Source organism: Schistocerca americana, chromosome 2 (assembly GCF_021461395.2).
Source record: "Schistocerca americana isolate TAMUIC-IGC-003095 chromosome 2, iqSchAmer2.1, whole genome shotgun sequence".
Taxonomy (NCBI): domain Eukaryota; kingdom Metazoa; phylum Arthropoda; class Insecta; order Orthoptera; family Acrididae; genus Schistocerca; species Schistocerca americana.
The window spans coordinates 449,040,974-449,048,838 of NC_060120.1; positions in this window are offsets into that span (position 1 = coordinate 449,040,974).

The window sequence follows — 7,865 nt, forward strand, 5'->3', positions numbered from 1 at the left end:
CTCTGCAGTAAGGTTCAGAACATAAAAGAAAACTAGCTAATAACACCAACAATAAGTGTTTACAGAAAACACTTTGAAAAGATTATCCTAGCGGACCTGTGCTCCATGTGCTTGCATCAGTTCAGAAACATCACTATCACAAGATAAAATCGAGTCCCACAGCCTTTTTCTCAAATGCTGCCTAAACCATGATATTCCCCCCCCCCCCCCCCCCCCCCCAATCCCTCCTCCTCCAGCCAAACCATAAAAATTTTCCTCTTTCCTCCTTTCACAATGATCTTCAAATTGTCAGATTGTGTCAATGCCTATCCCTCCCTAAAATGGTACTAGAAAAACAGATCCCCATGCTGCAGGCACCCCTGAACCCTCTCCGCTCCCTTCGCAATTCTGTTGCTGTGCAACCCACAATACCTACATCATATCTCCCAAGTTGAAGCACTCACCCTCCAACACGTGGAAGAGCACACCACACATCATCTCCAAAAGTTCATGATATTTATTGACATCCTACCTCCGTTTCAGAATACCACTACCTGTCAACACCTATCCTGCTCCCAGTGAATCCCATTGACAACTCCTCATAGCACCCAGACCATGCCTTGCTGATATTTCCGTCTGTTCACATCCCCCAAAACTCCCTTGCACCATCCCTCAAATCCCAGAATATAAACAAACTCAAAATATTGTTGTCAACCTGTTCAGAGGCCTCATCTTCAGTCCCACATCAAGTTCAGTCATACTTGATTTGTCAGACACTTACTCTCTCCCTCCGTATCCCTATACTGGAAACACTTTTTACTAACAATCCCACCAACCATAGCCAATCTAATCTGAACAGTGAACCTGGTCTCTCCCAGTTTATACTATCATCCGAGCGTAACCTTGCACCTCTTCCACGTACCCATTCCTTACCTCCAACTTGGTCCCACCATCCTTCCCCACGTCCATTCCCATGAACATAAAACCTCTCAATGGAAGGTAGAATAGCCATCTGCAACCTGAAGACAGACCAGATTTCATTATCCTCCCTATAGGCAAAGCCTCCACCATCTGGAAACTTTTTAAGCTCTACCACAGTAATCCCATTCCAGAAGTCTCTCCCCCATGTCCATTTCCATTCTCACCCCAAAAACCTACTGTACACCAGCCCTCCACATGCACCAATTTACTTGCTTCTGTAAACATAAGAAGGGGTAACAGAAGAAAGAGTTTGGAGCAGGTGGTGTGTGGGTGTGGTCAGTTGCTTAAGAGTGCTCAGTAAAAACCACCTGGTGATCAGTGTTGTAGATCATGAGACATTTAAATCTTAATTAAACACTGCAATCAGAATTCTTGGTATCGTCCTAAGACAGACGGTGACTACTGTTGCACTGGTGGGGCGGCAGCACGGCAAAGGACGCCACACATCATGCCCAAGGACGCCACGTCATTGTGGGCTTGAGAGGCATTTACAGAAAGTTTTTGGAGGGTTGGCAGAGGATGTGAAAGCCACAAACTAAAAGTTACGTGCAACTTCCAAGGGCAGACATCCCTTGGAAACCAGCATATAGACAAATCCAATGTGTGTAAGACCAAGGAAAGAAAAATAGTCTATGAGGAAAACACATTTTATAAGAAAGATGTGAGAATTATTTCAGAGAGTGCTGCGAAAGAGTTTCCACTGGAGGAACCAATGCAAGACACTGCAATTTTGATTGGAAAGTAATTGGTGAAGTTGGTTGTCTGACTTCACAAGTGTCTCAAAAGTTATAAGCAGAAGTGATGAACCATTGTGTGAAAAAGAGCGAGTTGGGGCTTGACTAGGCCAGACCTATGTCTGACAGCAGTCCATCTCAGTTACATCATAAGCTTTTTGTGTGTTCATTTCATGTCAGATTAATCTAAAAACGTGTAGTTGCCTAAGCAGTGATTTCAACTGGTTATTTCAAAGTATATTTTTGCTGGTGACGACATCTACAGAGACAGACAGAGCCAAGTTTAACTGAAAAAAGCTATGACAGCGACATCACTCACCCAAATGGTGGTAAGTTGGATGAGGCTAAGTATCCTGTTGTGTACTGGCTCAGTGTTGCTGCAGATTCTTGATGAGGGCCTTCTTGTCATAACAGTGGGGTTGGCATAGTTTGTGTCAGATTCCAAAACTACCTTGGCGGATCATGTTTAAATCCCATCTGGCAGAGCAGAAAAATTATAGTAATGTTATGTTGAGGAGCTAATTCATTAGGATTGAAATGTCTTCTCAGTCGGTGTTATTCTCAGTGTCACAAGCTCCCTGAATTCTGATGAGTGCTATTTTCAGCTTTGCATAAATGCTGTAGCACATGTACAACAACTTAGAGGACAAAGGGACATAATAATGTATATGATTTTACTTGATTAGGTTGTTCTTTCCGTAACTGTGTATCGATCGCTTTCTGAGCATTGTAGTTATGGTAGGTTCATTTAGGTGCACGTATGGGAGTGCAGCACAAGCACAACGGCATGAAAACTGGGTTTAACAGGTCAAGAATGTGCAGATGGACTTCAAGTACATAGCATCCGAAAGTAGGTCTGTGCGATACCTAGTCATATCCCAGGCAGTCTGTTCGATATCATGTTTCAGAAATGAGTTTTTGGCTGGTTCGTCCTTTCAGTATAAACGGGTGCAACTGAATTGCTGTAATAAATTATCCTGGAAAGTTTGTGCACGGCAGATTTTATTCTAATTAACCTCAAATTGCCAAATTATGTTAGTTTCATTATCAAATGGGAGTCAACCACGTTTCAGACTCAACCATCCCCATCCCATAACTACCTGGGCCGCTCCTTGACACTACCGATCCCACCTCGCTATACACCAATATTGCCCATGGCCTTAACATTATGGAGTGTTAGTCCTTCCAACATTCTTACAACTCTAAACCTACCATCTCATTCATTATACATCTAATTACTTCCTTTTACATAACTACTTCTCCTTTCATTGGAAAATATACAAACAAATCCACATCACAACTGTGGCACCCACATGGCGCCCTCTTATGCCAACCTGTTTATGGCCCATTTAGAGGAAACCTTCCTAGCCTCCCAAACCCCCTCATTTGGTTCAAGTTCACTTATGATATCTTCTTCCTTTGCTACACGCACTGTTTCGTTGTGAAGACTCAGGTGCAAACCTGTCCAGTACACCTATCTGACATACCGGAACACCCAAGTGAAAAACCTGTCCTATGCACCTGCCTAGCACACCATACTGCAGTCCTGTCACAGGCTTATCTTATCCTATCAGAGGCAGGGCCACCTGTGAAAGCAGCCACATCATATACCAGCTCTGCTGGAATTTCTGCACAGCATTTTATATGGGCATGACCACATAAACATGGATAAAGGATGGATAACACTTTCAATTAAAGTATTTTGAGCTAGGAAGAGAAATCTGTGACTAATTCTGATAACAAACTGTCAACAAGAATTAAATCCCCTGCAATCTGTAATAATAATAATAGTAATACATGCATGCATATTACACAAACAAAATAAAACATTTCAAGGATGAAGGAAAAAATTTGGTGCCTTAGTAAGAAACAAGTAATTAAAAATTGTAAGCCAAATGAAACTGGGCTCCCATATAGTAACGTTAGTGTGAATGATGATACATTTAAATCATTGGCCATTAATTTCAATGGAGATTGCCTTACAGTGGCAGCAAACGTTGTACCCAAAAATAAACAATCAATTACAGAAGCAACCGGGTCTTTCTGGAAGACTTTGTTGGCACCACTAATAGGTGGGCCCCTCTCATCCTGGGGGTCCGAGTGACCTGCCCTTCCTTTTTAATCTTCCCAAAACTATCCCTCTCTCCTCCCTGAGGAAGATTTGTTCTAAAAGGTAGAATGATGTGTCTTTTTACTTTACGTTTGTTTATTGGCAGAACTACACATTTTCCCTCTTGAGCGTAAGTTTTGTTCAGAAATTCAGTCTTAATGTATTAGACCCTAGTACAGATGAGTGGCAGCATGGAGGTGGCAGTGAGCAAGATTTTGGTCTTCTGATGAATGAATCAAAGCCCAAGTATCTTATGATGAGCAATACTGGTGCCTATTCAAGAGACATACTCCAACCACAGATAATCAGAAACCAATCCAACAAAGGGATTTGCAATTTTAAATATCTGGGGTTGATGTTTACACAGGAACAGAGATCAAATAGAGCATTCAACTTGCAAACTGATTGTGGGATTGAAAAGGCTGACGATGCAGTCATATATGCTGCTACTGGTCCCAAAATCCCTTCCTGTCCCCGAGCACTTAGATGTAAGAGCAACTAAGCACTTTTCCATCATCTTGGGAGTATGATGTGAGGATCCAGCCTCTGCTGAGGTGTCAACAGAGGACTTTTACACTCTGGGACACTGGAACATGATGCAGCCAGGTGTACATGCATCTACTGCCACTGGGCCACCCATATTTAGATGTCAAGGGTGCATATCAGCAATCAGAGACTGACATACAGGGGGCCACGGTAATGAAGTATTTGCTTCACTCTGCATCATCACCTTTAGTTTCTAAGTCCCACGATTTTAAAGAAACAACAGTGAAGAACTTACTGTAACCTCACCAGGACTTCTTCCCGCTACACCCGCATCCGTCGTCAGCAGAGAGACATCCAGTCGTCCTACCAACCTGCTATAATTGGTGTCGGAAGGACTGATGAAGATGGACAACCAGAAGACAGCAGCTAGTTCCATAGTTCTGGAGCAGGGATATCCTACACAGTGGTATGAATAAGTGCTGAGTTTAAAGTATTTTTGGGTCTGTATGGTTCTTCCCTAGCCCTTCTTCTTGTTTTATTTTGGGTATTCTGTGTAATTTCGTTGGTAGTAATTAGGCAACATGGAGAAGCAAAATTCGGTTCAGGATGCTCTTCAGCAGCTGATAAATCAAGCAGGTCAGTTGCAGACAGAATTAGGACAACTATGAGAGGAAAGGAGGGAATAGTCAAACAGTAGCACACTTACTCTCAATACTAACAACACTTTGTTGGTCACTCCATTTCCTGGGAAACCATGGGAAGATGTTTGCATTTGTTGATAATTGGATATTCTCACTAAGTTTGGAAATTAGTATAATGAGCAATTGCTGAATGAAGCTAAAGTTTTGTAATATGCTGTGACAAATTAAGAGAATCAAAATTGTTTGATGACTTCAGGAACAGGTTGGTAAACAGATATTGGAGGAAAAATTAATCAAGATACTACCATGAGCAGCTTAACAGGATATTTGAGAAACATGTGGAATCAATAAAGACTTTTGTGGAACATTTTGCGAAATTAATATCAATACTTATGAGCTCATGGCAAAAATGATGCGAAAAATGCTACATTACAAGAAGCTCAGCAGAGAGCACTGGATGTATTTTTACAGGGGTCACCACCAGAAATGTCACATAGGTTTCATATGGAATTCTCAAAGACTTTGAATGAAACAGTAGAAATCACAGAAGCACTAGCAGAGGTAGATATGATTATGTACTCATCGGATAGGAAGTGGCATTTAATACAAATAGCAAATGTTTTAGATATGGTCATACAGGTCATATGAAGTGTAATTGCAGAGAAGAGCAGTGATGGGCTTGTAAGTGTTTTGTACATTCCAGATGGAACAGCAAGACCAGAAATTCACAAGGGCATCAAAAATGGTCACATGTGGACCACATACCCCACAGTTAAATGGGGCAGGGGGGTGGGGGGTGGGTGTGTCCATTGTACAATGCACCCAATAAGGTTTAGTGTAAGTCACCTCTGTGCAAAATCAGTGGCAAACTTTTTTTCTGACTAGTTACATGAAAAGAAAGTTGTGTAAATTCTTATTAGAGACCAGATCTCAGGTATCTGTGGCAAGTAAGAGCATACTTGGTAAAGTAGAATTAAATCCGCCATACTGGGAATTAAGTAACATAGGTGGAATCTCGATTGGTAGGACACATTCTGAGGCATCAAGGGATCACCAATTTAGTACTGGGGGGAAGCGTGTGAAGTAAAAGTCGTACATGGAGACCAAGAGATGACTACATTAAACAGATTCAGTTAGGTGTAGGTTGCAACAGTTACTTATGAGTGAAGAGTCTTGCACAGGATAGAGTAGTGTGGAGAGCTGCATCAAACCAGTCTTTGGACTGAAGACCACAGCACACAGGAAGGCATCGTATGGATTCACCTGGTTCAAGAGTAATAAGTGCCCAAGTGGGAGGAAATAACTTCCGGGTTAATGTAAATTTCTTCCCATAGTCGATAATGGCTATGAAGTCATACTCAGTTTGGATTTCCTCATTTCACACCAAAGTTAATTTAGAACAGAGTAGAAAAAAACATTAGTGTTGCAAAGAATACTCGAAAGGTGTGGTCCACCTAAACTGCGCACAAGGACCCTGAAGGTCAACACAAGGGATATCGTACCAAAAGGGACTACAAAATTAAACTGGGTTGATGTAGGTGCCGATTTGCCAATGAATTTCTTGTATGTTGTTGAGCCTTTGCCTCAGAATGAAGAGTACAATGTTTTGACTGGCATAGTTTATCCTATGTACAGGACATTGATTGAAGCAGAATTGCACCTATCACTATTGACAGCTTTAGCCCTGACAAAGTGCAGCTGTCATGTGGTACTCTCATAACTAGTCTAGAAATACTGCTAGATGAGGACGAATTGGGCAGGGTTTTCATGCCTAGCCCCTTTTGGTGTGATATCCCTTGTGTTGACCTTTAGGGTCCCTGTGTACAGTTTAAGTGGACCACATCTTTCGGGTATTCCTTGTGACACTAATGTTTTTTCTACTCCGTTCTAAATCAACTTAGGAGTGAAATGAGGAAATCTAAACTGAGATAGTCTGTCAGTCTGACGCCACTGAGGAAGGAAGCAGTACATCTAGAGGACCAGGCCAACTAGGACAGGGAAAGATTTCTAACAAGAGTACAGAGGGTTATTTGACCATTGCCTGCCACGACACTAATTCAACACTGTACTCCCACTGGGAATGAAATGCCTGTCTACAAGAAACCATGTAGAGTCCAATAGAATTCACAGCCTGTCATAGAATAATTTTTAAAGCAACAACTTCAAGATGGGATCACACCTATTGTCCTCTTCCCAAAGAATCCATTAAATGCCAGCAAAGCATATAGACAAGTGGTTGTCAAACTTTTTTGCTCAAGGGCCAAAACTAACAATACGATGTGGCACCTTGGGCCGCAGATTTCCAGGTCTTTTTATTAATTGGCAAACCACATAAGTAATGTGTTATGAACCTCCAATAGACTAGCTATAGTAAAGAAGCGAAAGATTTAGCAATGACTTTCTAGCACTTATCATGAAAGTCGATACCATTTGGACCACTATGTGTAGAATGTTAACTGTTTCAGATTGTTGCCACCCTCAATGTCTCATAAATTGTAACACTGTAATTGTCAGACAAAATGTTGCTGCGTTGTCTTTGTGAACAGATGGTTAATAACAGCAAATGGACTTATACTTAAATGTATTATGTAACATGATACATGATCACAACATGTTTTCTACATGTTTCGAAAGTCATTTTTCTGCTTGTGTCTGTGTATGTGCGGATGGATATATGTGTGTGTGCGCGCACACGAGTGTATACCTTTCCTTTTTTCCCCCTAAGGCAAGTCTTTCCACTCCCCAGATTGGAATGACTCCTTACCCTCTCCCTTAAAACCCACATCCTTTCGTCTTTCCCTCTCCTTCCCTCTTTCCTGATGAAGCAACCATTTGTTGCGAAAGCTTGAATTTTGTGTGTGTGTTTGTGTTTGTTTGTGTGTCTATCGACCTGCCAGCACTTTCGTTTGGTAAGTCACATCATCTTTGTTTTTA